Genomic DNA, 26,039 nt, shown 5'->3' on the forward strand with positions numbered 1-26,039 from the left:
GTGGAACATTTATTTATTTTTTAATTGTTTTTTTGACTGTAATCACTGGTTTAAAAAAAGATAATTAGCTCACCGATAGTTTGATGTAAAGGCTGTGGAAATATCCACAAGTCGTGGTCTTTAAAATGTTTTTGGTTTGAAGGCGTTCTGTGCTTCCATTGCGGAGATATGGACAAAAGCATATTCGTGCTTGGTCAAAAAAATGTCATAAAAACGAAAAAGTAAAGGCTGAGAAATCATCCACAATGTATTTTATACACAAAGCAAGTGTTTTTGTAACTCTAAGAGATTTCGTGAAAGCGCTACAGGCGTGCCAAAATCGTTTTCGAACTTCAAGCTAACTTTACCCCGGTCCCTCCCACAGCGATGATCAGCTCGTCTCACACGCGAGAAGTTTCGGTTGGAAACAAGCGCCCCCTCTTCTCGCACGTTTTGCACGTTCGAGTAGTTTTAATGCGGCTCTTTCGTACACGGTGCTGATCTTTTGGAAAGCAGGAGGCAAAACCGAGTCGAACCGCCTGGGTGAAAACCAGGAACCCTAACCGCTAGACTATATGGCAGCGAACAACCATGCTGTTCACGGCATCAAGCAAGCAAACTACATAAATATGAGAAAACACGCAAGAGAGTTGTCACTCAGAGTGTCGAAGGGTCGATGTATACTGGGGCTCAGTTGAAATGCAACGTCAGGACTTTTCCGAATTATGTCACACGAAGAGAGCACAGCCCTTTCCGCCCTGCCGCGTGTGTCTCGGTAACTCGCTGTGATCGTATAGTGGTCAGTACTTTGCGTTGTGGCCGCAACAACCCCGGTTCGAATCCGGGTCACGGCAGAATAGGGGCGTCTGCTTTTACTACTCGCGCGAATGAAGGCAAAAAAAAGCCAATCGACGTGAACGAACGGCGCTTTACAGAGGAGTACTGCCTGACTGGATCGTTGATGAACGACAGAGGCCACTCCGACCTCTTCTCGGTTTTCTTCAATGACTTACTAAGGATCTTCTTCACATTCGCCCATGCAGGGGAAGCCAGTTACACCAAAGCAAACGCAGGAAAGTGCATTTCAAGCAGAGACCAGGAGGGACTTGTTTACACCGAGAGTGGGCGGAGAATGGAACAATGCGCCCAGCCCTGTTGCTGGAGCCGATTCTTGATGAGCTCTTGGGCTCACTAAGAGGCCCCCGCTGGATGCTAATCTTTCTGTTGTTCTTGCAGGTCCTGCGCTGCTTTTGAGCCGACAGAGCTCGACCTGGTCTGTCGGCACAGCCCAATTGCAAATGATCGGCTCCGCGTACAGAAGGAACGTGCGTTTGGTACAAGAGTGCACGAAGGCACCGGAAATACATTGGGAACAAATGACCGGTCGCTCAAGACCTCTGTGAAGTACAGGAGCGTGCAAAACGAGGCTGTTTCCGCCCGGTCTCGAACCGGGGACCTTTCGCGTGTTAGGCGAACGTGATAGCCGCTACACTACGGAAACCTGTAGGGACTGCTGCTGGTGTCTCGCTTGCGTTTCGGGCTGAGAAAGGGACGCGTCACTTTAGGCAGGTGGCGCTGGAGAGAGGAACAAAGGGCGCGATGAAACAAAATGCCAAAACCCGGGACCTTTAGATCTTCAGTCTAACGCTCTCCCAACTGAGCTATTTCGGCAGTGCGCAAAGCCCACAGCCACCTGCTCCAGCCTTCCTGTGTTGTGGCATGAGCGCACCAAGAGTAGCGGGAGAGTGTTGCAGGAACGTCACTCAGAAGGAAAGCCACCCAGCTGCGCCCTCTGAGCTCTGTCCAGCGCATCTTCCTCGCATGGACTCCTGCCTGCGACGGGCAGGAAACAATTAGCAAGAACAGAACGACACGCCATGGGTGTCTCATGACCGCACCTTAGGTTGTGACACGTGCAGGTGTGAGGGGTTGCCGGGCTACTTTGGAGCAGAGCTTGGGCGGAGGGGGGGCGGGAAAGCAGACAAAGAGGTGACACCTCAAGGTCTGCACGATCACAGCTCTCCGCCGCCCCAGGCTTCCGCTCGATAAGCTACTGGACACACCCGCCCCTCCTCACACAGACCGTGGAAAAGCCCCCGAGTGGGAGGGCTCGCTCTTCCTCCCAGGAGCTCTTGGACACGACGCCCAGACAGGGCGCGGGGAGCCGCCGCCTGCAAACACGGCTCCAGGCAGGACTCCACTCCGCAGGAGCCGCAGAGCAGAGGAGATGAGGGCAGCTTAGCTCCTGTGCAGAGACCTGAGCTGTTGTTGCTGTGGATGCTGTCTTTTCTGCACTCGGGGTAGGAGTGAATGTTGAGTTGCACTTAGAAATGAAGCAGAGCACTTCAACGGCACGGGTGTGTGTGTGTGTGCGCCCTGGTGATTCTGGGAGACAGATCGAACCTGGGCTAAAAGAGAGGGGGCTTAGCCCTCTTCCATTTGCTAGTTCAAAGTTGTACAACCCCTTTGTATCTGCTAGGCGGCGCAGTCGTCGTGCACAAAGAACACTTTGAAAAGCGTCAAAGGCAAGTCATTCCGAGTTGGTCGTTTGTGTTTTCCGTTCAGACGCGAAATGCTGACATGATCTCTCGGCTCCTCGGTTGTCATTTCTGCTCCGTAAAGGGATCACAGCACGCGTCGGCTTCCAGCATGCTGGGTCGGGACACGATGCCGGGGGTTGGAGAGAGCGATGTCTTCCTCGTTAGTATAGTGGCAAGTATCCCCGCCTGTCACGCGGGAGACCGGGGTTCGATTCCCCGACGGGGAGTAGCTTTTCTTTCACCTCCTTAGAGAAATGACTGCCTTTCACTTCTCTGTTTTCTTTCACAGCGTCGTGCACCTTTTCATTGCTCTCGCTTTCAGAGCCTCCGCACGGCAGTCGACTCGACATCAGGAAGCACATTGAAGTGAAAGCAGGAAGCGCTGCGACATGCACTGTGCAGATCCCGCCACACTAAGAGGTGAGTGGGTCTGTTCGATGCACAAAGAACGCTTTGAGAAGCGTCAAAGGCAAGTCATTCCGAGTTGGTCGTTTGTGTTTTCCGTTCAGATGCGAAATGCTGAAATGATCTCTCGGCTCCTCGGTTGTCATTTCTGCTCCGTAAAGGAATCACAGCACGCGTCGGCTTCCAGCACGGTGGGTCGGGACACGATGCCGGGGGTCGGAGAGAGCGATGTCTTCCTCGTTAGTATAGGACCTGTCACCTGTCCCCACCTGTCACGCGGGAGACTGGGGTGCATCAGGACGCGCCTTGAAGTGAAAGCAGGATGCGCTGTGACATGCACTGTGCAGATCCCGCCACACTAAGAGGTGGGTCCAGTGGGTCTGTTCGATCACAGCGCTAGGCGAATCCCCAATCCCCTTTTGTGCCTGGCGACAAAAGACGTCTGTTTCCACCCGGTTTCGAACCGGGGACCTTTCGCGTGTGAGGCGAACGTGATAACCACTACACTACGGAAACGGTGGTAAGACGTGCCCAGCGGCCCAGCGCTGAGCTTCGCCAATGCGATTTAGCTGCTTCCAGTGCCTTTATTGGAGTGCGCTGATGGACCGTGCTCTCTCTCCAGAGACCAGCACGCCTGTCATGGACGGAGCAGGAAAGGCGGCGCCACATTCTACAGCCCTCTCCACGCAATCGACGAAATCGGGCTACTGAAGTGGAGAAAATCGCCTCTCCAGAAAGTGCAAATATCATCTTGGAGACTATAAATCCTATTGCCGAAGGTCAGCCCTGTCTACCAGAGTAACCCTCCCACAGCGATGATCAGCTCGTCTCACACGCGAGAAGTTTCGGTTGGAAACAAGCGCCCCCTCTTCTCGCACGTTTTGCACGTTCGAGTAGTTTTAATGCGGCTCTTTCGTACACGGTGCTGATCTTTTGGAAAGCAGGAGGCAAAACCGAGTCGAACCGCCTGGGTGAAAACCAGGAACCCTAACCGCTAGACTATATGGCAGCGAACAACCATGCTGTTCACGGCATCAAGCAAGCAAACTACATAAATATGAGAAAACACGCAAGAGAGTTGTCACTCAGAGTGTCGAAGGGTCGATGTATACTGGGGCTCAGTTGAAATGCAACGTCAGGACTTTTCCGAATTATGTCACACGAAGAGAGCACAGCCCTTTCCGCCCTGCCGCGTGTGTCTCGGTAACTCGCTGTGATCGTATAGTGGTCAGTACTTTGCGTTGTGGCCGCAACAACCCCGGTTCGAATCCGGGTCACGGCAGAATAGGGGCGTCTGCTTTTACTACTCGCGCGAATGAAGGCAAAAAAAAGCCAATCGACGTGAACGAACGGCGCTTTACAGAGGAGTACTGCCTGACTGGATCGTTGATGAACGACAGAGGCCACTCCGACCTCTTCTCGGTTTTCTTCAATGACTTACTAAGGATCTTCTTCACATTCGCCCATGCAGGGGAAGCCAGTTACACCAAAGCAAACGCAGGAAAGTGCATTTCAAGCAGAGACCAGGAGGGACTTGTTTACACCGAGAGTGGGCGGAGAATGGAACAATGCGCCCAGCCCTGTTGCTGGAGCCGATTCTTGATGAGCTCTTGGGCTCACTAAGAGGCCCCCGCTGGATGCTAATCTTTCTGTTGTTCTTGCAGGTCCTGCGCTGCTTTTGAGCCGACAGAGCTCGACCTGGTCTGTCGGCACAGCCCAATTGCAAATGATCGGCTCCGCGTACAGAAGGAACGTGCGTTTGGTACAAGAGTGCACGAAGGCACCGGAAATACATTGGGAACAAATGACCGGTCGCTCAAGACCTCTGTGAAGTACAGGAGCGTGCAAAACGAGGCTGTTTCCGCCCGGTCTCGAACCGGGGACCTTTCGCGTGTTAGGCGAACGTGATAGCCGCTACACTACGGAAACCTGTAGGGACTGCTGCTGGTGTCTCGCTTGCGTTTCGGGCTGAGAAAGGGACGCGTCACTTTAGGCAGGTGGCGCTGGAGAGAGGATCAAAGGGCGCGATGAAACAAAATGCCAAAACCCGGGATCGAACCAGGGACCTTTAGATCTTCAGTCTAACGCTCTCCCAACTGAGCTATTTCGGCAGTGCGCAAAGCCCACAGCCACCTGCTCCAGCCTTCCTGTGTTGTGGCATGAGCGCACCAAGAGTAGCGGGAGAGTGTTGCAGGAACGTCACTCAGAAGGAAAGCCACCCAGCTGCGCCCTCTGAGCTCTGTCCAGCGCATCTTCCTCGCATGGACTCCTGCCTGCGACGGGCAGGAAACAATTAGCAAGAACAGAACGACACGCCATGGGTGTCTCATGACCGCACCTTAGGTTGTGACACCTGCAGGTGTGAGGGGTTGCCGGGCTACTTTGGAGCAGAGCTTGGGCGGAGGGGGGGCGGGAAAGCAGACAAAGAGGTGACACCTCAAGGTCTGCACGATCACAGCTCTCCGCCGCCCCAGGCTTCCGCTCGATAAGCTACTGGACACACCCGCCCCTCCTCACACAGACCGTGGAAAAGCCCCCGAGTGGGAGGGCTCGCTCTTCCTCCCAGGAGCTCTTGGACACGACGCCCAGACAGGGCGCGGGGAGCCGCCGCCTGCAAACACGGCTCCAGGCAGGACTCCACTCCGCAGGAGCCGCAGAGCAGAGGAGATGAGGGCAGCTTAGCTCCTGTGCAGAGACCTGAGCTGTTGTTGCTGTGGATGCTGTCTTTTCTGCACTCGGGGTAGGAGTGAATGTTGAGTTGCACTTAGAAATGAAGCAGAGCACTTCAACGGCACGGGTGTGTGTGTGTGTGCGCCCTGGTGATTCTGGGAGACAGATCGAACCTGGGCTAAAAGAGAGGGGGCTTAGCCCTCTTCCATTTGCTAGTTCAAAGTTGTACAACCCCTTTGTATCTGCTAGGCGGCGCAGTCGTCGTGCACAAAGAACACTTTGAAAAGCGTCAAAGGCAAGTCATTCCGAGTTGGTCGTTTGTGTTTTCCGTTCAGACGCGAAATGCTGACATGATCTCTCGGCTCCTCGGTTGTCATTTCTGCTCCGTAAAGGGATCACAGCACGCGTCGGCTTCCAGCATGCTGGGTCGGGACACGATGCCGGGGGTTGGAGAGAGCGATGTCTTCCTCGTTAGTATAGTGGCAAGTATCCCCGCCTGTCACGCGGGAGACCGGGGTTCGATTCCCCGACGGGGAGTAGCTTTTCTTTCACCTCCTTAGAGAAATGACTGCCTTTCACTTCTCTGTTTTCTTTCACAGCGTCGTGCACCTTTTCATTGCTCTCGCTTTCAGAGCCTCCGCACGGCAGTCGACTCGACATCAGGAAGCACATTGAAGTGAAAGCAGGAAGCGCTGCGACATGCACTGTGCAGATCCCGCCACACTAAGAGGTGAGTGGGTCTGTTCGATGCACAAAGAACGCTTTGAGAAGCGTCAAAGGCAAGTCATTCCGAGTTGGTCGTTTGTGTTTTCCGTTCAGACGCGAAATGCTGAAATGATCTCTCGGCTCCTCGGTTGTCATTTCTGCTCCGTAAAGGAATCACAGCACGCGTCGGCTTCCAGCACGGTGGGTCGGGACACGATGCCGGGGGTCGGAGAGAGCGATGTCTTCCTCGTTAGTATAGGACCTGTCACCTGTCCCCACCTGTCACGCGGGAGACTGGGGTGCATCAGGACGCGCCTTGAAGTGAAAGCAGGATGCGCTGTGACATGCACTGTGCAGATCCCGCCACACTAAGAGGTGGGTCCAGTGGGTCTGTTCGATCACAGCGCTAGGCGAATCCCCAATCCCCTTTTGTGCCTGGCGACAAAAGATGTCTGTTTCCGCCCGGTTTCGAACCGGGGACCTTTCGCGTGTGAGGCGAACGTGATAACCACTACACTACGGAAACGGTGGTAAGACGTGCCCAGCGGCCCAGCGCTGAGCTTCGCCAATGCGATTTAGCTGCTTCCAGTGCCTTTATTGGAGTGCGCTGATGGACCGTGCTCTCTCTCCAGAGACCAGCACGCCTGTCATGGACGGAGCAGGAAAGGCGGCGCCACATTCTACAGCCCTCTCCACGCAATCGACGAAATCGGGCTACTGAAGTGGAGAAAATCGCCTCTCCAGAAAGTGCAAATATCATCTTGGAGACTATAAATCCTATTGCCGAAGGTCAGCCCTGTCTACCAGAGTAACCCTCCCACAGCGATGATCAGCTCGTCTCACACGCGAGAAGTTTCGGTTGGAAACAAGCGCCCCCTCTTCTCGCACGTTTTGCACGTTCGAGTAGTTTTAATGCGGCTCTTTCGTACACGGTGCTGATCTTTTGGAAAGCAGGAGGCAAAACCGAGTCGAACCGCCTGGGTGAAAACCAGGAACCCTAACCGCTAGACTATATGGCAGCGAACAACCATGCTGTTCACGGCATCAAGCAAGCAAACTACATAAATATGAGAAAACACGCAAGAGAGTTGTCACTCAGAGTGTCGAAGGGTCGATGTATACTGGGGCTCAGTTGAAATGCAACGTCAGGACTTTTCCGAATTATGTCACACGAAGAGAGCACAGCCCTTTCCGCCCTGCCGCGTGTGTCTCGGTAACTCGCTGTGATCGTATAGTGGTCAGTACTTTGCGTTGTGGCCGCAACAACCCCGGTTCGAATCCGGGTCACGGCAGAATAGGGGCGTCTGCTTTTACTACTCGCGCGAATGAAGGCAAAAAAAAGCCAATCGACGTGAACGAACGGCGCTTTACAGAGGAGTACTGCCTGACTGGATCGTTGATGAACGACAGAGGCCACTCCGACCTCTTCTCGGTTTTCTTCAATGACTTACTAAGGATCTTCTTCACATTCGCCCATGCAGGGGAAGCCAGTTACACCAAAGCAAACGCAGGAAAGTGCATTTCAAGCAGAGACCAGGAGGGACTTGTTTACACCGAGAGTGGGCGGAGAATGGAACAATGCGCCCAGCCCTGTTGCTGGAGCCGATTCTTGATGAGCTCTTGGGCTCACTAAGAGGCCCCCGCTGGATGCTAATCTTTCTGTTGTTCTTGCAGGTCCTGCGCTGCTTTTGAGCCGACAGAGCTCGACCTGGTCTGTCGGCACAGCCCAATTGCAAATGATCGGCTCCGCGTACAGAAGGAACGTGCGTTTGGTACAAGAGTGCACGAAGGCACCGGAAATACATTGGGAACAAATGACCGGTCGCTCAAGACCTCTGTGAAGTACAGGAGCGTGCAAAACGAGGCTGTTTCCGCCCGGTCTCGAACCGGGGACCTTTCGCGTGTTAGGCGAACGTGATAGCCGCTACACTACGGAAACCTGTAGGGACTGCTGCTGGTGTCTCGCTTGCGTTTCGGGCTGAGAAAGGGACGCGTCACTTTAGGCAGGTGGCGCTGGAGAGAGGATCAAAGGGCGCGATGAAACAAAATGCCAAAACCCGGGATCGAACCAGGGACCTTTAGATCTTCAGTCTAACGCTCTCCCAACTGAGCTATTTCGGCAGTGCGCAAAGCCCACAGCCACCTGCTCCAGCCTTCCTGTGTTGTGGCATGAGCGCACCAAGAGTAGCGGGAGAGTGTTGCAGGAACGTCACTCAGAAGGAAAGCCACCCAGCTGCGCCCTCTGAGCTCTGTCCAGCGCATCTTCCTCGCATGGACTCCTGCCTGCGACGGGCAGGAAACAATTAGCAAGAACAGAACGACACGCCATGGGTGTCTCATGACCGCACCTTAGGTTGTGACACCTGCAGGTGTGAGGGGTTGCCGGGCTACTTTGGAGCAGAGCTTGGGCGGAGGGGGGGCGGGAAAGCAGACAAAGAGGTGACACCTCAAGGTCTGCACGATCACAGCTCTCCGCCGCCCCAGGCTTCCGCTCGATAAGCTACTGGACACACCCGCCCCTCCTCACACAGACCGTGGAAAAGCCCCCGAGTGGGAGGGCTCGCTCTTCCTCCCAGGAGCTCTTGGACACGACGCCCAGACAGGGCGCGGGGAGCCGCCGCCTGCAAACACGGCTCCAGGCAGGACTCCACTCCGCAGGAGCCGCAGAGCAGAGGAGATGAGGGCAGCTTAGCTCCTGTGCAGAGACCTGAGCTGTTGTTGCTGTGGATGCTGTCTTTTCTGCACTCGGGGTAGGAGTGAATGTTGAGTTGCACTTAGAAATGAAGCAGAGCACTTCAACGGCACGGGTGTGTGTGTGTGTGCGCCCTGGTGATTCTGGGAGACAGATCGAACCTGGGCTAAAAGAGAGGGGGCTTAGCCCTCTTCCATTTGCTAGTTCAAAGTTGTACAACCCCTTTGTATCTGCTAGGCGGCGCAGTCGTCGTGCACAAAGAACACTTTGAAAAGCGTCAAAGGCAAGTCATTCCGAGTTGGTCGTTTGTGTTTTCCGTTCAGACGCGAAATGCTGACATGATCTCTCGGCTCCTCGGTTGTCATTTCTGCTCCGTAAAGGGATCACAGCACGCGTCGGCTTCCAGCATGCTGGGTCGGGACACGATGCCGGGGGTTGGAGAGAGCGATGTCTTCCTCGTTAGTATAGTGGCAAGTATCCCCGCCTGTCACGCGGGAGACCGGGGTTCGATTCCCCGACGGGGAGTAGCTTTTCTTTCACCTCCTTAGAGAAATGACTGCCTTTCACTTCTCTGTTTTCTTTCACAGCGTCGTGCACCTTTTCATTGCTCTCGCTTTCAGAGCCTCCGCACGGCAGTCGACTCGACATCAGGAAGCACATTGAAGTGAAAGCAGGAAGCGCTGCGACATGCACTGTGCAGATCCCGCCACACTAAGAGGTGAGTGGGTCTGTTCGATGCACAAAGAACGCTTTGAGAAGCGTCAAAGGCAAGTCATTCCGAGTTGGTCGTTTGTGTTTTCCGTTCAGACGCGAAATGCTGAAATGATCTCTCGGCTCCTCGGTTGTCATTTCTGCTCCGTAAAGGAATCACAGCACGCGTCGGCTTCCAGCACGGTGGGTCGGGACACGATGCCGGGGGTCGGAGAGAGCGATGTCTTCCTCGTTAGTATAGGACCTGTCACCTGTCCCCACCTGTCACGCGGGAGACTGGGGTGCATCAGGACGCGCCTTGAAGTGAAAGCAGGATGCGCTGTGACATGCACTGTGCAGATCCCGCCACACTAAGAGGTGGGTCCAGTGGGTCTGTTCGATCACAGCGCTAGGCGAATCCCCAATCCCCTTTTGTGCCTGGCGACAAAAGATGTCTGTTTCCGCCCGGTTTCGAACCGGGGACCTTTCGCGTGTGAGGCGAACGTGATAACCACTACACTACGGAAACGGTGGTAAGACGTGCCCAGCGGCCCAGCGCTGAGCTTCGCCAATGCGATTTAGCTGCTTCCAGTGCCTTTATTGGAGTGCGCTGATGGACCGTGCTCTCTCTCCAGAGACCAGCACGCCTGTCATGGACGGAGCAGGAAAGGCGGCGCCACATTCTACAGCCCTCTCCACGCAATCGACGAAATCGGGCTACTGAAGTGGAGAAAATCGCCTCTCCAGAAAGTGCAAATATCATCTTGGAGACTATAAATCCTATTGCCGAAGGTCAGCCCTGTCTACCAGAGTAACCCTCCCACAGCGATGATCAGCTCGTCTCACACGCGAGAAGTTTCGGTTGGAAACAAGCGCCCCCTCTTCTCGCACGTTTTGCACGTTCGAGTAGTTTTAATGCGGCTCTTTCGTACACGGTGCTGATCTTTTGGAAAGCAGGAGGCAAAACCGAGTCGAACCGCCTGGGTGAAAACCAGGAACCCTAACCGCTAGACTATATGGCAGCGAACAACCATGCTGTTCACGGCATCAAGCAAGCAAACTACATAAATATGAGAAAACACGCAAGAGAGTTGTCACTCAGAGTGTCGAAGGGTCGATGTATACTGGGGCTCAGTTGAAATGCAACGTCAGGACTTTTCCGAATTATGTCACACGAAGAGAGCACAGCCCTTTCCGCCCTGCCGCGTGTGTCTCGGTAACTCGCTGTGATCGTATAGTGGTCAGTACTTTGCGTTGTGGCCGCAACAACCCCGGTTCGAATCCGGGTCACGGCAGAATAGGGGCGTCTGCTTTTACTACTCGCGCGAATGAAGGCAAAAAAAAGCCAATCGACGTGAACGAACGGCGCTTTACAGAGGAGTACTGCCTGACTGGATCGTTGATGAACGACAGAGGCCACTCCGACCTCTTCTCGGTTTTCTTCAATGACTTACTAAGGATCTTCTTCACATTCGCCCATGCAGGGGAAGCCAGTTACACCAAAGCAAACGCAGGAAAGTGCATTTCAAGCAGAGACCAGGAGGGACTTGTTTACACCGAGAGTGGGCGGAGAATGGAACAATGCGCCCAGCCCTGTTGCTGGAGCCGATTCTTGATGAGCTCTTGGGCTCACTAAGAGGCCCCCGCTGGATGCTAATCTTTCTGTTGTTCTTGCAGGTCCTGCGCTGCTTTTGAGCCGACAGAGCTCGACCTGGTCTGTCGGCACAGCCCAATTGCAAATGATCGGCTCCGCGTACAGAAGGAACGTGCGTTTGGTACAAGAGTGCACGAAGGCACCGGAAATACATTGGGAACAAATGACCGGTCGCTCAAGACCTCTGTGAAGTACAGGAGCGTGCAAAACGAGGCTGTTTCCGCCCGGTCTCGAACCGGGGACCTTTCGCGTGTTAGGCGAACGTGATAGCCGCTACACTACGGAAACCTGTAGGGACTGCTGCTGGTGTCTCGCTTGCGTTTCGGGCTGAGAAAGGGACGCGTCACTTTAGGCAGGTGGCGCTGGAGAGAGGATCAAAGGGCGCGATGAAACAAAATGCCAAAACCCGGGATCGAACCAGGGACCTTTAGATCTTCAGTCTAACGCTCTCCCAACTGAGCTATTTCGGCAGTGCGCAAAGCCCACAGCCACCTGCTCCAGCCTTCCTGTGTTGTGGCATGAGCGCACCAAGAGTAGCGGGAGAGTGTTGCAGGAACGTCACTCAGAAGGAAAGCCACCCAGCTGCGCCCTCTGAGCTCTGTCCAGCGCATCTTCCTCGCATGGACTCCTGCCTGCGACGGGCAGGAAACAATTAGCAAGAACAGAACGACACGCCATGGGTGTCTCATGACCGCACCTTAGGTTGTGACACGTGCAGGTGTGAGGGGTTGCCGGGCTACTTTGGAGCAGAGCTTGGGCGGAGGGGGGGCGGGAAAGCAGACAAAGAGGTGACACCTCAAGGTCTGCACGATCACAGCTCTCCGCCGCCCCAGGCTTCCGCTCGATAAGCTACTGGACACACCCGCCCCTCCTCACACAGACCGTGGAAAAGCCCCCGAGTGGGAGGGCTCGCTCTTCCTCCCAGGAGCTCTTGGACACGACGCCCAGACAGGGCGCGGGGAGCCGCCGCCTGCAAACACGGCTCCAGGCAGGACTCCACTCCGCAGGAGCCGCAGAGCAGAGGAGATGAGGGCAGCTTAGCTCCTGTGCAGAGACCTGAGCTGTTGTTGCTGTGGATGCTGTCTTTTCTGCACTCGGGGTAGGAGTGAATGTTGAGTTGCACTTAGAAATGAAGCAGAGCACTTCAACGGCACGGGTGTGTGTGTGTGTGCGCCCTGGTGATTCTGGGAGACAGATCGAACCTGGGCTAAAAGAGAGGGGGCTTAGCCCTCTTCCATTTGCTAGTTCAAAGTTGTACAACCCCTTTGTATCTGCTAGGCGGCGCAGTCGTCGTGCACAAAGAACACTTTGAAAAGCGTCAAAGGCAAGTCATTCCGAGTTGGTCGTTTGTGTTTTCCGTTCAGACGCGAAATGCTGACATGATCTCTCGGCTCCTCGGTTGTCATTTCTGCTCCGTAAAGGGATCACAGCACGCGTCGGCTTCCAGCATGCTGGGTCGGGACACGATGCCGGGGGTTGGAGAGAGCGATGTCTTCCTCGTTAGTATAGTGGCAAGTATCCCCGCCTGTCACGCGGGAGACCGGGGTTCGATTCCCCGACGGGGAGTAGCTTTTCTTTCACCTCCTTAGAGAAATGACTGCCTTTCACTTCTCTGTTTTCTTTCACAGCGTCGTGCACCTTTTCATTGCTCTCGCTTTCAGAGCCTCCGCACGGCAGTCGACTCGACATCAGGAAGCACATTGAAGTGAAAGCAGGAAGCGCTGCGACATGCACTGTGCAGATCCCGCCACACTAAGAGGTGAGTGGGTCTGTTCGATGCACAAAGAACGCTTTGAGAAGCGTCAAAGGCAAGTCATTCCGAGTTGGTCGTTTGTGTTTTCCGTTCAGACGCGAAATGCTGAAATGATCTCTCGGCTCCTCGGTTGTCATTTCTGCTCCGTAAAGGAATCACAGCACGCGTCGGCTTCCAGCACGGTGGGTCGGGACACGATGCCGGGGGTCGGAGAGAGCGATGTCTTCCTCGTTAGTATAGGACCTGTCACCTGTCCCCACCTGTCACGCGGGAGACTGGGGTGCATCAGGACGCGCCTTGAAGTGAAAGCAGGATGCGCTGTGACATGCACTGTGCAGATCCCGCCACACTAAGAGGTGGGTCCAGTGGGTCTGTTCGATCACAGCGCTAGGCGAATCCCCAATCCCCTTTTGTGCCTGGCGACAAAAGATGTCTGTTTCCGCCCGGTTTCGAACCGGGGACCTTTCGCGTGTGAGGCGAACGTGATAACCACTACACTACGGAAACGGTGGTAAGACGTGCCCAGCGGCCCAGCGCTGAGCTTCGCCAATGCGATTTAGCTGCTTCCAGTGCCTTTATTGGAGTGCGCTGATGGACCGTGCTCTCTCTCCAGAGACCAGCACGCCTGTCATGGACGGAGCAGGAAAGGCGGCGCCACATTCTACAGCCCTCTCCACGCAATCGACGAAATCGGGCTACTGAAGTGGAGAAAATCGCCTCTCCAGAAAGTGCAAATATCATCTTGGAGACTATAAATCCTATTGCCGAAGGTCAGCCCTGTCTACCAGAGTAACCCTCCCACAGCGATGATCAGCTCGTCTCACACGCGAGAAGTTTCGGTTGGAAACAAGCGCCCCCTCTTCTCGCACGTTTTGCACGTTCGAGTAGTTTTAATGCGGCTCTTTCGTACACGGTGCTGATCTTTTGGAAAGCAGGAGGCAAAACCGAGTCGAACCGCCTGGGTGAAAACCAGGAACCCTAACCGCTAGACTATATGGCAGCGAACAACCATGCTGTTCACGGCATCAAGCAAGCAAACTACATAAATATGAGAAAACACGCAAGAGAGTTGTCACTCAGAGTGTCGAAGGGTCGATGTATACTGGGGCTCAGTTGAAATGCAACGTCAGGACTTTTCCGAATTATGTCACACGAAGAGAGCACAGCCCTTTCCGCCCTGCCGCGTGTGTCTCGGTAACTCGCTGTGATCGTATAGTGGTCAGTACTTTGCGTTGTGGCCGCAACAACCCCGGTTCGAATCCGGGTCACGGCAGAATAGGGGCGTCTGCTTTTACTACTCGCGCGAATGAAGGCAAAAAAAAGCCAATCGACGTGAACGAACGGCGCTTTACAGAGGAGTACTGCCTGACTGGATCGTTGATGAACGACAGAGGCCACTCCGACCTCTTCTCGGTTTTCTTCAATGACTTACTAAGGATCTTCTTCACATTCGCCCATGCAGGGGAAGCCAGTTACACCAAAGCAAACGCAGGAAAGTGCATTTCAAGCAGAGACCAGGAGGGACTTGTTTACACCGAGAGTGGGCGGAGAATGGAACAATGCGCCCAGCCCTGTTGCTGGAGCCGATTCTTGATGAGCTCTTGGGCTCACTAAGAGGCCCCCGCTGGATGCTAATCTTTCTGTTGTTCTTGCAGGTCCTGCGCTGCTTTTGAGCCGACAGAGCTCGACCTGGTCTGTCGGCACAGCCCAATTGCAAATGATCGGCTCCGCGTACAGAAGGAACGTGCGTTTGGTACAAGAGTGCACGAAGGCACCGGAAATACATTGGGAACAAATGACCGGTCGCTCAAGACCTCTGTGAAGTACAGGAGCGTGCAAAACGAGGCTGTTTCCGCCCGGTCTCGAACCGGGGACCTTTCGCGTGTTAGGCGAACGTGATAGCCGCTACACTACGGAAACCTGTAGGGACTGCTGCTGGTGTCTCGCTTGCGTTTCGGGCTGAGAAAGGGACGCGTCACTTTAGGCAGGTGGCGCTGGAGAGAGGATCAAAGGGCGCGATGAAACAAAATGCCAAAACCCGGGATCGAACCAGGGACCTTTAGATCTTCAGTCTAACGCTCTCCCAACTGAGCTATTTCGGCAGTGCGCAAAGCCCACAGCCACCTGCTCCAGCCTTCCTGTGTTGTGGCATGAGCGCACCAAGAGTAGCGGGAGAGTGTTGCAGGAACGTCACTCAGAAGGAAAGCCACCCAGCTGCGCCCTCTGAGCTCTGTCCAGCGCATCTTCCTCGCATGGACTCCTGCCTGCGACGGGCAGGAAACAATTAGCAAGAACAGAACGACACGCCATGGGTGTCTCATGACCGCACCTTAGGTTGTGACACCTGCAGGTGTGAGGGGTTGCCGGGCTACTTTGGAGCAGAGCTTGGGCGGAGGGGGGGCGGGAAAGCAGACAAAGAGGTGACACCTCAAGGTCTGCACGATCACAGCTCTCCGCCGCCCCAGGCTTCCGCTCGATAAGCTACTGGACACACCCGCCCCTCCTCACACAGACCGTGGAAAAGCCCCCGAGTGGGAGGGCTCGCTCTTCCTCCCAGGAGCTCTTGGACACGACGCCCAGACAGGGCGCGGGGAGCCGCCGCCTGCAAACACGGCTCCAGGCAGGACTCCACTCCGCAGGAGCCGCAGAGCAGAGGAGATGAGGGCAGCTTAGCTCCTGTGCAGAGACCTGAGCTGTTGTTGCTGTGGATGCTGTCTTTTCTGCACTCGGGGTAGGAGTGAATGTTGAGTTGCACTTAGAAATGAAGCAGAGCACTTCAACGGCACGGGTGTGTGTGTGTGTGCGCCCTGGTGATTCTGGGAGACAGATCGAACCTGGGCTAAAAGAGAGGGGGCTTAGCCCTCTTCCATTTGCTAGTTCAAAGTTGTACAACCCCTTTGTATCTGCTAGGCGGCGCAGTCGTCGTGCACAAAGAACACTTTGAAAAGCGTCAAAGGCAAGTCATTCCGAGTTGGTCGTTTGTGTTTTCCGTTCAGACGCGAAATGCTGACATGATCTCTCGGCTCCTCGGTTGTCATTTCTGCTCCGTAAAGGGATCACAGCACGCGTCGGCTTCCAGCATGCTGGGTCGGGACACGATGCCGGGGGTTGGAGAGAGCGATGTCTTCCTCGTTAGTATAGTGGCAAGTATCCCCGCCTGTCACGCGGGAGACCGGGGTTCGATTCCCCGACGGGGAGTAGCTTTTCTTTCACCTCCTTAGAGAAATGACTGCCTTTCACTTCTCTGTTTTCTTTCACAGCGTCGTGCACCTTTTCATTGCTCTCGCTTTCAGAGCCTCCGCACGGCAGTCGACTCGACATCAGGAAGCACATTGAAGTGAAAGCAGGAAGCGCTGCGACATGCACTGTGCAGATCCCGCCACACTAAGAGGTGAGTGGGTCTGTTCGATGCACAAAGAACGCTTTGAGAAGCGTCAAAGGCAAGTCATTCCGAGTTGGTCGTTTGTGTTTTCCGTTCAGACGCGAAATGCTGAAATGATCTCTCGGCTCCTCGGTTGTCATTTCTGCTCCGTAAAGGAATCACAGCACGCGTCGGCTTCCAGCACGGTGGGTCGGGACACGATGCCGGGGGTCGGAGAGAGCGATGTCTTCCTCGTTAGTATAGGACCTGTCACCTGTCCCCACCTGTCACGCGGGAGACTGGGGTGCATCAGGACGCGCCTTGAAGTGAAAGCAGGATGCGCTGTGACATGCACTGTGCAGATCCCGCCACACTAAGAGGTGGGTCCAGTGGGTCTGTTCGATCACAGCGCTAGGCGAATCCCCAATCCCCTTTTGTGCCTGGCGACAAAAGATGTCTGTTTCCGCCCGGTTTCGAACCGGGGACCTTTCGCGTGTGAGGCGAACGTGATAACCACTACACTACGGAAACGGTGGTAAGACGTGCCCAGCGGCCCAGCGCTGAGCTTCGCCAATGCGATTTAGCTGCTTCCAGTGCCTTTATTGGAGTGCGCTGATGGACCGTGCTCTCTCTCCAGAGACCAGCACGCCTGTCATGGACGGAGCAGGAAAGGCGGCGCCACATTCTACAGCCCTCTCCACGCAATCGACGAAATCGGGCTACTGAAGTGGAGAAAATCGCCTCTCCAGAAAGTGCAAATATCATCTTGGAGACTATAAATCCTATTGCCGAAGGTCAGCCCTGTCTACCAGAGTAACCCTCCCACAGCGATGATCAGCTCGTCTCACACGCGAGAAGTTTCGGTTGGAAACAAGCGCCCCCTCTTCTCGCACGTTTTGCACGTTCGAGTAGTTTTAATGCGGCTCTTTCGTACACGGTGCTGATCTTTTGGAAAGCAGGAGGCAAAACCGAGTCGAACCGCCTGGGTGAAAACCAGGAACCCTAACCGCTAGACTATATGGCAGCGAACAACCATGCTGTTCACGGCATCAAGCAAGCAAACTACATAAATATGAGAAAACACGCAAGAGAGTTGTCACTCAGAGTGTCGAAGGGTCGATGTATACTGGGGCTCAGTTGAAATGCAACGTCAGGACTTTTCCGAATTATGTCACACGAAGAGAGCACAGCCCTTTCCGCCCTGCCGCGTGTGTCTCGGTAACTCGCTGTGATCGTATAGTGGTCAGTACTTTGCGTTGTGGCCGCAACAACCCCGGTTCGAATCCGGGTCACGGCAGAATAGGGGCGTCTGCTTTTACTACTCGCGCGAATGAAGGCAAAAAAAAGCCAATCGACGTGAACGAACGGCGCTTTACAGAGGAGTACTGCCTGACTGGATCGTTGATGAACGACAGAGGCCACTCCGACCTCTTCTCGGTTTTCTTCAATGACTTACTAAGGATCTTCTTCACATTCGCCCATGCAGGGGAAGCCAGTTACACCAAAGCAAACGCAGGAAAGTGCATTTCAAGCAGAGACCAGGAGGGACTTGTTTACACCGAGAGTGGGCGGAGAATGGAACAATGCGCCCAGCCCTGTTGCTGGAGCCGATTCTTGATGAGCTCTTGGGCTCACTAAGAGGCCCCCGCTGGATGCTAATCTTTCTGTTGTTCTTGCAGGTCCTGCGCTGCTTTTGAGCCGACAGAGCTCGACCTGGTCTGTCGGCACAGCCCAATTGCAAATGATCGGCTCCGCGTACAGAAGGAACGTGCGTTTGGTACAAGAGTGCACGAAGGCACCGGAAATACATTGGGAACAAATGACCGGTCGCTCAAGACCTCTGTGAAGTACAGGAGCGTGCAAAACGAGGCTGTTTCCGCCCGGTCTCGAACCGGGGACCTTTCGCGTGTTAGGCGAACGTGATAGCCGCTACACTACGGAAACCTGTAGGGACTGCTGCTGGTGTCTCGCTTGCGTTTCGGGCTGAGAAAGGGACGCGTCACTTTAGGCAGGTGGCGCTGGAGAGAGGAACAAAGGGCGCGATGAAACAAAATGCCGAAACCCGGGATCGAACCAGGGACCTTTAGATCTTCAGTCTAACGCTCTCCCAACTGAGCTATTTCGGCAGTGCGCAAAGCCCACAGCCACCTGCTCCAGCCTTCCTGTGTTGTGGCATGAGCGCACCAAGAGTAGCGGGAGAGTGTTGCAGGAACGTCACTCAGAAGGAAAGCCACCCAGCTGCGCCCTCTGAGCTCTGTCCAGCGCATCTTCCTCGCATGGACTCCTGCCTGCGACGGGCAGGAAACAATTAGCAAGAACAGAACGACACGCCATGGGTGTCTCATGACCGCACCTTAGGTTGTGACACGTGCAGGTGTGAGGGGTTGCCGGGCTACTTTGGAGCAGAGCTTGGGCGGAGGGGGGGCGGGAAAGCAGACAAAGAGGTGACACCTCAAGGTCTGCACGATCACAGCTCTCCGCCGCCCCAGGCTTCCGCTCGATAAGCTACTGGACACACCCGCCCCTCCTCACACAGACCGTGGAAAAGCCCCCGAGTGGGAGGGCTCGCTCTTCCTCCCAGGAGCTCTTGGACACGACGCCCAGACAGGGCACGGGGAGCCGCCGCCTGCAAACACGGCTCCAGGCAGGACTCCACTCCGCAGGAGCCGCAGAGCAGAGGAGATGAGGGCAGCTTAGCTCCTGTGCAGAGACCTGAGCTGTTGTTGCTGTGGATGCTGTCTTTTCTGCACTCGGGGTAGGAGTGAATGTTGAGTTGCACTTAGAAATGAAGCAGAGCACTTCAACGGCACGGGTGTGTGTGTGTGTGCGCCCTGGTGATTCTGGGAGACAGATCGAACCTGGGCTAAAAGAGAGGGGGCTTAGCCCTCTTCCATTTGCTAGTTCAAAGTTGTACAACCCCTTTGTATCTGCTAGGCGGCGCAGTCGTCGTGCACAAAGAACACTTTGAAAAGCGTCAAAGGCAAGTCATTCCGAGTTGGTCGTTTGTGTTTTCCGTTCAGACGCGAAATGCTGACATGATCTCTCGGCTCCTCGGTTGTCATTTCTGCTCCGTAAAGGGATCACAGCACGCGTCGGCTTCCAGCATGCTGGGTCGGGACACGATGCCGGGGGTTGGAGAGAGCGATGTCTTCCTCGTTAGTATAGTGGCAAGTATCCCCGCCTGTCACGCGGGAGACCGGGGTTCGATTCCCCGACGGGGAGTAGCTTTTCTTTCACCTCCTTAGAGAAATGACTGCCTTTCACTTCTCTGTTTTCTTTCACAGCGTCGTGCACCTTTTCATTGCTCTCGCTTTCAGAGCCTCCGCACGGCAGTCGACTCGACATCAGGAAGCACATTGAAGTGAAAGCAGGAAGCGCTGCGACATGCACTGTGCAGATCCCGCCACACTAAGAGGTGAGTGGGTCTGTTCGATGCACAAAGAACGCTTTGAGAAGCGTCAAAGGCAAGTCATTCCGAGTTGGTCGTTTGTGTTTTCCGTTCAGACGCGAAATGCTGAAATGATCTCTCGGCTCCTCGGTTGTCATTTCTGCTCCGTAAAGGAATCACAGCACGCGTCGGCTTCCAGCACGGTGGGTCGGGACACGATGCCGGGGGTCGGAGAGAGCGATGTCTTCCTCGTTAGTATAGGACCTGTCACCTGTCCCCACCTGTCACGCGGGAGACTGGGGTGCATCAGGACGCGCCTTGAAGTGAAAGCAGGATGCGCTGTGACATGCACTGTGCAGATCCCGCCACACTAAGAGGTGGGTCCAGTGGGTCTGTTCGATCACAGCGCTAGGCGAATCCCCAATCCCCTTTTGTGCCTGGCGACAAAAGATGTCTGTTTCCGCCCGGTTTCGAACCGGGGACCTTTCGCGTGTGAGGCGAACGTGATAACCACTACACTACGGAAACGGTGGTAAGACGTGCCCAGCGGCCCAGCGCTGAGCTTCGCCAATGCGATTTAGCTGCTTCCAGTGCCTTTATTGGAGTGCGCTGATGGACCGTGCTCTCTCTCCAGAGACCAGCACGCCTGTCATGGACGGAGCAGGAAAGGCGGCGCCACATTCTACAGCCCTCTCCACGCAATCGACGAAATCGGGCTACTGAAGTGGAGAAAATCGCCTCTCCAGAAAGTGCAAATATAATCTTGGAGACTATAAATCCTATTGCCGAAGGTCAGCCCTGTCTACCAGAGTAACCCTCCCACAGCGATGATCAGCTCGTCTCACACGCGAGAAGTTTCGGTTGGAAACAAGCGCCCCCTCTTCTCGCACGTTTTGCACGTTCGAGTAGTTTTAATGCGGCTCTTTCGTACACGGTGCTGATCTTTTGGAAAGCAGGAGGCAAAACCGAGTCGAACCGCCTGGGTGAAAACCAGGAACCCTAACCGCTAGACTATATGGCAGCGAACAACCATGCTGTTCACGGCATCAAGCAAGCAAACTACATAAATATGAGAAAACACGCAAGAGAGTTGTCACTCAGAGTGTCGAAGGGTCGATGTATACTGGGGCTCAGTTGAAATGCAACGTCAGGACTTTTCCGAATTATGTCACACGAAGAGAGCACAGCCCTTTCCGCCCTGCCGCGTGTGTCTCGGTAACTCGCTGTGATCGTATAGTGGTCAGTACTTTGCGTTGTGGCCGCAACAACCCCGGTTCGAATCCGGGTCACGGCAGAATAGGGGCGTCTGCTTTTACTACTCGCGCGAATGAAGGCAAAAAAAAGCCAATCGACGTGAACGAACGGCGCTTTACAGAGGAGTACTGCCTGACTGGATCGTTGATGAACGACAGAGGCCACTCCGACCTCTTCTCGGTTTTCTTCAATGACTTACTAAGGATCTTCTTCACATTCGCCCATGCAGGGGAAGCCAGTTACACCAAAGCAAACGCAGGAAAGTGCATTTCAAGCAGAGACCAGGAGGGACTTGTTTACACCGAGAGTGGGCGGAGAATGGAACAATGCGCCCAGCCCTGTTGCTGGAGCCGATTCTTGATGAGCTCTTGGGCTCACTAAGAGGCCCCCGCTGGATGCTAATCTTTCTGTTGTTCTTGCAGGTCCTGCGCTGCTTTTGAGCCGACAGAGCTCGACCTGGTCTGTCGGCACAGCCCAATTGCAAATGATCGGCTCCGCGTACAGAAGGAACGTGCGTTTGGTACAAGAGTGCACGAAGGCACCGGAAATACATTGGGAACAAATGACCGGTCGCTCAAGACCTCTGTGAAGTACAGGAGCGTGCAAAACGAGGCTGTTTCCGCCCGGTCTCGAACCGGGGACCTTTCGCGTGTTAGGCGAACGTGATAGCCGCTACACTACGGAAACCTGTAGGGACTGCTGCTGGTGTCTCGCTTGCGTTTCGGGCTGAGAAAGGGACGCGTCACTTTAGGCAGGTGGCGCTGGAGAGAGGAACAAAGGGCGCGATGAAACAAAATGCCGAAACCCGGGATCGAACCAGGGACCTTTAGATCTTCAGTCTAACGCTCTCCCAACTGAGCTATTTCGGCAGTGCGCAAAGCCCACAGCCACCTGCTCCAGCCTTCCTGTGTTGTGGCATGAGCGCACCAAGAGTAGCGGGAGAGTGTTGCAGGAACGTCACTCAGAAGGAAAGCCACCCAGCTGCGCCCTCTGAGCTCTGTCCAGCGCATCTTCCTCGCATGGACTCCTGCCTGCGACGGGCAGGAAACAATTAGCAAGAACAGAACGACACGCCATGGGTGTCTCATGACCGCACCTTAGGTTGTGACACGTGCAGGTGTGAGGGGTTGCCGGGCTACTTTGGAGCAGAGCTTGGGCGGAGGGGGGGCGGGAAAGCAGACAAAGAGGTGACACCTCAAGGTCTGCACGATCACAGCTCTCCGCCGCCCCAGGCTTCCCCTCGATAAGCTACTGGACACACCCGCCCCTCCTCACACAGACCGTGGAAAAGCCCCCGAGTGGGAGGGCTCGCTCTTCCTCCCAGGAGCTCTTGGACACGACGCCCAGACAGGGCGCGGGGAGCCGCCGCCTGCAAACACGGCTCCAGGCAGGACTCCACTCCGCAGGAGCCGCAGAGCAGAGGAGATGAGGGCAGCTTAGCTCCTGTGCAGAGACCTGAGCTGTTGTTGCTGTGGATGCTGTCTTTTCTGCACTCGGGGTAGGAGTGAATGTTGAGTTGCACTTAGAAATGAAGCAGAGCACTTCAACGGCACGGGTGTGTGTGTGTGTGCGCCCTGGTGATTCTGGGAGACAGATCGAACCTGGGCTAAAAGAGAGGGGGCTTAGCCCTCTTCCATTTGCTAGTTCAAAGTTGTACAACCCCTTTGTATCTGCTAGGCGGCGCAGTCGTCGTGCACAAAGAACACTTTGAAAAGCGTCAAAGGCAAGTCATTCCGAGTTGGTCGTTTGTGTTTTCCGTTCAGACGCGAAATGCTGACATGATCTCTCGGCTCCTCGGTTGTCATTTCTGCTCCGTAAAGGGATCACAGCACGCGTCGGCTTCCAGCATGCTGGGTCGGGACACGATGCCGGGGGTTGGAGAGAGCGATGTCTTCCTCGTTAGTATAGTGGCAAGTATCCCCGCCTGTCACGCGGGAGACCGGGGTTCGATTCCCCGACGGGGAGTAGCTTTTCTTTCACCTCCTTAGAGAAATGACTGCCTTTCACTTCTCTGTTTTCTTTCACAGCGTCGTGCACCTTTTCATTGCTCTCGCTTTCAGAGCCTCCGCACGGCAGTCGACTCGACATCAGGAAGCACATTGAAGTGAAAGCAGGAAGCGCTGCGACATGCACTGTGCAGATCCCGCCACACTAAGAGGTGAGTGGGTCTGTTCGATGCACAAAGAACGCTTTGAGAAGCGTCAAAGGCAAGTCATTCCGAGTTGGTCGTTTGTGTTTTCCGTTCAGACGCGAAATGCTGAAATGATCTCTCGGCTCCTCGGTTGTCATTTCTGCTCCGTAAAGGAATCACAGCACGCGTCGGCTTCCAGCACGGTGGGTCGGGACACGATGCCGGGGGTCGGAGAGAGCGATGTCTTCCTCGTTAGTATAGGACCTGTCACCTGTCCCCACCTGTCACGCGGGAGACTGGGGTGCATCAGGACGCGCCTTGAAGTGAAAGCAGGATGCGCTGTGACATGCACTGTGCAGATCCCGCCACACTAAGAGGTGGGTCCAGTGGGTCTGTTCGATCACAGCGCTAGGCGAATCCCCAATCCCCTTTTGTGCCTGGCGACAAAAGATGTCTGTTTCCGCCCGGTTTCGAACCGGGGACCTTTCGCGTGTGAGGCGAACGTGATAACCACTACACTACGGAAACGGTGGTAAGACGTGCCCAGCGGCCCAGCGCTGAGCTTCGCCAATGCGATTTAGCTGCTTCCAGTGCCTTTATTGGAGTGCGCTGATGGACCGTGCTCTCTCTCCAGAGACCAGCACGCCTGTCATGGACGGAGCAGGAAAGGCGGCGCCACATTCTACAGCCCTCTCCACGCAATCGACGAAATCGGGCTACTGAAGTGGAGAAAATCGCCTCTCCAGAAAGTGCAAATATCATCTTGGAGACTATAAATCCTATTGCCGAAGGTCAGCCCTGTCTACCAGAGTAACCCTCCCACAGCGATGATCAGCTCGTCTCACACGCGAGAAGTTTCGGTTGGAAACAAGCGCCCCCTCTTCTCGCACGTTTTGCACGTTCGAGTAGTTTTAATGCGGCTCTTTCGTACACGGTGCTGATCTTTTGGAAAGCAGGAGGCAAAACCGAGTCGAACCGCCTGGGTGAAAACCAGGAACCCTAACCGCTAGACTATATGGCAGCGAACAACCATGCTGTTCACGGCATCAAGCAAGCAAACTACATAAATATGAGAAAACACGCAAGAGAGTTGTCACTCAGAGTGTCGAAGGGTCGATGTATACTGGGGCTCAGTTGAAATGCAACGTCAGGACTTTTCCGAATTATGTCACACGAAGAGAGCACAGCCCTTTCCGCCCTGCCGCGTGTGTCTCGGTAACTCGCTGTGATCGTATAGTGGTCAGTACTTTGCGTTGTGGCCGCAACAACCCCGGTTCGAATCCGGGTCACGGCAGAATAGGGGCGTCTGCTTTTACTACTCGCGCGAATGAAGGCAAAAAAAAGCCAATCGACGTGAACGAACGGCGCTTTACAGAGGAGTACTGCCTGACTGGATCGTTGATGAACGACAGAGGCCACTCCGACCTCTTCTCGGTTTTCTTCAATGACTTACTAAGGATCTTCTTCACATTCGCCCATGCAGGGGAAGCCAGTTACACCAAAGCAAACGCAGGAAAGTGCATTTCAAGCAGAGACCAGGAGGGACTTGTTTACACCGAGAGTGGGCGGAGAATGGAACAATGCGCCCAGCCCTGTTGCTGGAGCCGATTCTTGATGAGCTCTTGGGCTCACTAAGAGGCCCCCGCTGGATGCTAATCTTTCTGTTGTTCTTGCAGGTCCTGCGCTGCTTTTGAGCCGACAGAGCTCGACCTGGTCTGTCGGCACAGCCCAATTGCAAATGATCGGCTCCGCGTACAGAAGGAACGTGCGTTTGGTACAAGAGTGCACGAAGGCACCGGAAATACATTGGGAACAAATGACCGGTCGCTCAAGACCTCTGTGAAGTACAGGAGCGTGCAAAACGAGGCTGTTTCCGCCCGGTCTCGAACCGGGGACCTTTCGCGTGTTAGGCGAACGTGATAGCCGCTACACTACGGAAACCTGTAGGGACTGCTGCTGGTGTCTCGCTTGCGTTTCGGGCTGAGAAAGGGACGCGTCACTTTAGGCAGGTGGCGCTGGAGAGAGGAACAAAGGGCGCGATGAAACAAAATGCCGAAACCCGGGATCGAACCAGGGACCTTTAGATCTTCAGTCTAACGCTCTCCCAACTGAGCTATTTCGGCAGTGCGCAAAGCCCACAGCCACCTGCTCCAGCCTTCCTGTGTTGTGGCATGAGCGCACCAAGAGTAGCGGGAGAGTGTTGCAGGAACGTCACTCAGAAGGAAAGCCACCCAGCTGCGCCCTCTGAGCTCTGTCCAGCGCATCTTCCTCGCATGGACTCCTGCCTGCGACGGGCAGGAAACAATTAGCAAGAACAGAACGACACGCCATGGGTGTCTCATGACCGCACCTTAGGTTGTGACACGTGCAGGTGTGAGGGGTTGCCGGGCTACTTTGGAGCAGAGCTTGGGCGGAGGGGGGGCGGGAAAGCAGACAAAGAGGTGACACCTCAAGGTCTGCACGATCACAGCTCTCCGCCGCCCCAGGCTTCCGCTCGATAAGCTACTGGACACACCCGCCCCTCCTCACACAGACCGTGGAAAAGCCCCCGAGTGGGAGGGCTCGCTCTTCCTCCCAGGAGCTCTTGGACACGACGCCCAGACAGGGCGCGGGGAGCCGCCGCCTGCAAACACGGCTCCAGGCAGGACTCCACTCCGCAGGAGCCGCAGAGCAGAGGAGATGAGGGCAGCTTAGCTCCTGTGCAGAGACCTGAGCTGTTGTTGCTGTGGATGCTGTCTTTTCTGCACTCGGGGTAGGAGTGAATGTTGAGTTGCACTTAGAAATGAAGCAGAGCACTTCAACGGCACGGGTGTGTGT

At 55.0% G+C, this 26,039-nt stretch overlaps 37 non-coding genes across 37 annotated transcripts; 15 read left to right on the forward strand and 22 right to left on the reverse strand.

Moving 5' to 3' along the window:
• Positions 1 to 761: 761 nt before the first annotated feature.
• Positions 762 to 833, forward strand: trnah-gug (transfer RNA histidin (anticodon GUG)). Its single transcript has one exon. It is a non-coding gene; the product is annotated as a tRNA-His (tRNA).
• A 574-nt stretch (positions 834 to 1,407) lies between these two features.
• trnav-aac (transfer RNA valine (anticodon AAC)) lies at positions 1,408 to 1,480 on the reverse strand. The gene has a single exon. It is a non-coding gene; the product is annotated as a tRNA-Val (tRNA).
• A 1,194-nt stretch (positions 1,481 to 2,674) lies between these two features.
• trnad-guc (transfer RNA aspartic acid (anticodon GUC)) lies at positions 2,675 to 2,746 on the forward strand. The gene has a single exon. It is a non-coding gene; the product is annotated as a tRNA-Asp (tRNA).
• Positions 2,747 to 3,367: 621 nt separating this feature from the next.
• trnav-cac (transfer RNA valine (anticodon CAC)) lies at positions 3,368 to 3,440 on the reverse strand. Its single transcript has one exon. It is a non-coding gene; the product is annotated as a tRNA-Val (tRNA).
• A 694-nt stretch (positions 3,441 to 4,134) lies between these two features.
• On the forward strand, positions 4,135 to 4,206 carry trnah-gug (transfer RNA histidin (anticodon GUG)). Its single transcript has one exon. It is a non-coding gene; the product is annotated as a tRNA-His (tRNA).
• Positions 4,207 to 4,780: 574 nt separating this feature from the next.
• On the reverse strand, positions 4,781 to 4,853 carry trnav-aac (transfer RNA valine (anticodon AAC)). The gene has a single exon. It is a non-coding gene; the product is annotated as a tRNA-Val (tRNA).
• Positions 4,854 to 4,962: 109 nt separating this feature from the next.
• On the reverse strand, positions 4,963 to 5,035 carry trnaf-gaa (transfer RNA phenylalanine (anticodon GAA)). Its single transcript has one exon. It is a non-coding gene; the product is annotated as a tRNA-Phe (tRNA).
• A 1,024-nt stretch (positions 5,036 to 6,059) lies between these two features.
• Positions 6,060 to 6,131, forward strand: trnad-guc (transfer RNA aspartic acid (anticodon GUC)). Its single transcript has one exon. It is a non-coding gene; the product is annotated as a tRNA-Asp (tRNA).
• A 621-nt stretch (positions 6,132 to 6,752) lies between these two features.
• Positions 6,753 to 6,825, reverse strand: trnav-cac (transfer RNA valine (anticodon CAC)). The gene has a single exon. It is a non-coding gene; the product is annotated as a tRNA-Val (tRNA).
• A 694-nt stretch (positions 6,826 to 7,519) lies between these two features.
• trnah-gug (transfer RNA histidin (anticodon GUG)) lies at positions 7,520 to 7,591 on the forward strand. Its single transcript has one exon. It is a non-coding gene; the product is annotated as a tRNA-His (tRNA).
• Positions 7,592 to 8,165: 574 nt separating this feature from the next.
• trnav-aac (transfer RNA valine (anticodon AAC)) lies at positions 8,166 to 8,238 on the reverse strand. Its single transcript has one exon. It is a non-coding gene; the product is annotated as a tRNA-Val (tRNA).
• A 109-nt stretch (positions 8,239 to 8,347) lies between these two features.
• trnaf-gaa (transfer RNA phenylalanine (anticodon GAA)) lies at positions 8,348 to 8,420 on the reverse strand. Its single transcript has one exon. It is a non-coding gene; the product is annotated as a tRNA-Phe (tRNA).
• A 1,024-nt stretch (positions 8,421 to 9,444) lies between these two features.
• On the forward strand, positions 9,445 to 9,516 carry trnad-guc (transfer RNA aspartic acid (anticodon GUC)). The gene has a single exon. It is a non-coding gene; the product is annotated as a tRNA-Asp (tRNA).
• Positions 9,517 to 10,137: 621 nt separating this feature from the next.
• On the reverse strand, positions 10,138 to 10,210 carry trnav-cac (transfer RNA valine (anticodon CAC)). The gene has a single exon. It is a non-coding gene; the product is annotated as a tRNA-Val (tRNA).
• Positions 10,211 to 10,904: 694 nt separating this feature from the next.
• Positions 10,905 to 10,976, forward strand: trnah-gug (transfer RNA histidin (anticodon GUG)). Its single transcript has one exon. It is a non-coding gene; the product is annotated as a tRNA-His (tRNA).
• A 574-nt stretch (positions 10,977 to 11,550) lies between these two features.
• trnav-aac (transfer RNA valine (anticodon AAC)) lies at positions 11,551 to 11,623 on the reverse strand. Its single transcript has one exon. It is a non-coding gene; the product is annotated as a tRNA-Val (tRNA).
• A 109-nt stretch (positions 11,624 to 11,732) lies between these two features.
• trnaf-gaa (transfer RNA phenylalanine (anticodon GAA)) lies at positions 11,733 to 11,805 on the reverse strand. Its single transcript has one exon. It is a non-coding gene; the product is annotated as a tRNA-Phe (tRNA).
• Positions 11,806 to 12,829: 1,024 nt separating this feature from the next.
• trnad-guc (transfer RNA aspartic acid (anticodon GUC)) lies at positions 12,830 to 12,901 on the forward strand. The gene has a single exon. It is a non-coding gene; the product is annotated as a tRNA-Asp (tRNA).
• Positions 12,902 to 13,522: 621 nt separating this feature from the next.
• Positions 13,523 to 13,595, reverse strand: trnav-cac (transfer RNA valine (anticodon CAC)). Its single transcript has one exon. It is a non-coding gene; the product is annotated as a tRNA-Val (tRNA).
• Positions 13,596 to 14,289: 694 nt separating this feature from the next.
• trnah-gug (transfer RNA histidin (anticodon GUG)) lies at positions 14,290 to 14,361 on the forward strand. The gene has a single exon. It is a non-coding gene; the product is annotated as a tRNA-His (tRNA).
• A 574-nt stretch (positions 14,362 to 14,935) lies between these two features.
• Positions 14,936 to 15,008, reverse strand: trnav-aac (transfer RNA valine (anticodon AAC)). The gene has a single exon. It is a non-coding gene; the product is annotated as a tRNA-Val (tRNA).
• A 109-nt stretch (positions 15,009 to 15,117) lies between these two features.
• Positions 15,118 to 15,190, reverse strand: trnaf-gaa (transfer RNA phenylalanine (anticodon GAA)). Its single transcript has one exon. It is a non-coding gene; the product is annotated as a tRNA-Phe (tRNA).
• Positions 15,191 to 16,214: 1,024 nt separating this feature from the next.
• Positions 16,215 to 16,286, forward strand: trnad-guc (transfer RNA aspartic acid (anticodon GUC)). The gene has a single exon. It is a non-coding gene; the product is annotated as a tRNA-Asp (tRNA).
• Positions 16,287 to 16,907: 621 nt separating this feature from the next.
• On the reverse strand, positions 16,908 to 16,980 carry trnav-cac (transfer RNA valine (anticodon CAC)). The gene has a single exon. It is a non-coding gene; the product is annotated as a tRNA-Val (tRNA).
• A 694-nt stretch (positions 16,981 to 17,674) lies between these two features.
• On the forward strand, positions 17,675 to 17,746 carry trnah-gug (transfer RNA histidin (anticodon GUG)). The gene has a single exon. It is a non-coding gene; the product is annotated as a tRNA-His (tRNA).
• A 574-nt stretch (positions 17,747 to 18,320) lies between these two features.
• Positions 18,321 to 18,393, reverse strand: trnav-aac (transfer RNA valine (anticodon AAC)). Its single transcript has one exon. It is a non-coding gene; the product is annotated as a tRNA-Val (tRNA).
• A 109-nt stretch (positions 18,394 to 18,502) lies between these two features.
• On the reverse strand, positions 18,503 to 18,575 carry trnaf-gaa (transfer RNA phenylalanine (anticodon GAA)). Its single transcript has one exon. It is a non-coding gene; the product is annotated as a tRNA-Phe (tRNA).
• Positions 18,576 to 19,599: 1,024 nt separating this feature from the next.
• trnad-guc (transfer RNA aspartic acid (anticodon GUC)) lies at positions 19,600 to 19,671 on the forward strand. Its single transcript has one exon. It is a non-coding gene; the product is annotated as a tRNA-Asp (tRNA).
• A 621-nt stretch (positions 19,672 to 20,292) lies between these two features.
• On the reverse strand, positions 20,293 to 20,365 carry trnav-cac (transfer RNA valine (anticodon CAC)). Its single transcript has one exon. It is a non-coding gene; the product is annotated as a tRNA-Val (tRNA).
• A 694-nt stretch (positions 20,366 to 21,059) lies between these two features.
• On the forward strand, positions 21,060 to 21,131 carry trnah-gug (transfer RNA histidin (anticodon GUG)). Its single transcript has one exon. It is a non-coding gene; the product is annotated as a tRNA-His (tRNA).
• Positions 21,132 to 21,705: 574 nt separating this feature from the next.
• Positions 21,706 to 21,778, reverse strand: trnav-aac (transfer RNA valine (anticodon AAC)). The gene has a single exon. It is a non-coding gene; the product is annotated as a tRNA-Val (tRNA).
• Positions 21,779 to 21,887: 109 nt separating this feature from the next.
• On the reverse strand, positions 21,888 to 21,960 carry trnaf-gaa (transfer RNA phenylalanine (anticodon GAA)). The gene has a single exon. It is a non-coding gene; the product is annotated as a tRNA-Phe (tRNA).
• A 1,024-nt stretch (positions 21,961 to 22,984) lies between these two features.
• Positions 22,985 to 23,056, forward strand: trnad-guc (transfer RNA aspartic acid (anticodon GUC)). The gene has a single exon. It is a non-coding gene; the product is annotated as a tRNA-Asp (tRNA).
• Positions 23,057 to 23,677: 621 nt separating this feature from the next.
• trnav-cac (transfer RNA valine (anticodon CAC)) lies at positions 23,678 to 23,750 on the reverse strand. Its single transcript has one exon. It is a non-coding gene; the product is annotated as a tRNA-Val (tRNA).
• A 694-nt stretch (positions 23,751 to 24,444) lies between these two features.
• Positions 24,445 to 24,516, forward strand: trnah-gug (transfer RNA histidin (anticodon GUG)). Its single transcript has one exon. It is a non-coding gene; the product is annotated as a tRNA-His (tRNA).
• A 574-nt stretch (positions 24,517 to 25,090) lies between these two features.
• On the reverse strand, positions 25,091 to 25,163 carry trnav-aac (transfer RNA valine (anticodon AAC)). Its single transcript has one exon. It is a non-coding gene; the product is annotated as a tRNA-Val (tRNA).
• A 109-nt stretch (positions 25,164 to 25,272) lies between these two features.
• Positions 25,273 to 25,345, reverse strand: trnaf-gaa (transfer RNA phenylalanine (anticodon GAA)). Its single transcript has one exon. It is a non-coding gene; the product is annotated as a tRNA-Phe (tRNA).
• Between the last annotated feature and the right edge of the window lie 694 nt (positions 25,346 to 26,039).

This window comes from Lepisosteus oculatus, chromosome 14, assembly GCF_040954835.1.
Source record: "Lepisosteus oculatus isolate fLepOcu1 chromosome 14, fLepOcu1.hap2, whole genome shotgun sequence".
Lineage (NCBI taxonomy): Eukaryota > Metazoa > Chordata > Actinopteri > Semionotiformes > Lepisosteidae > Lepisosteus > Lepisosteus oculatus.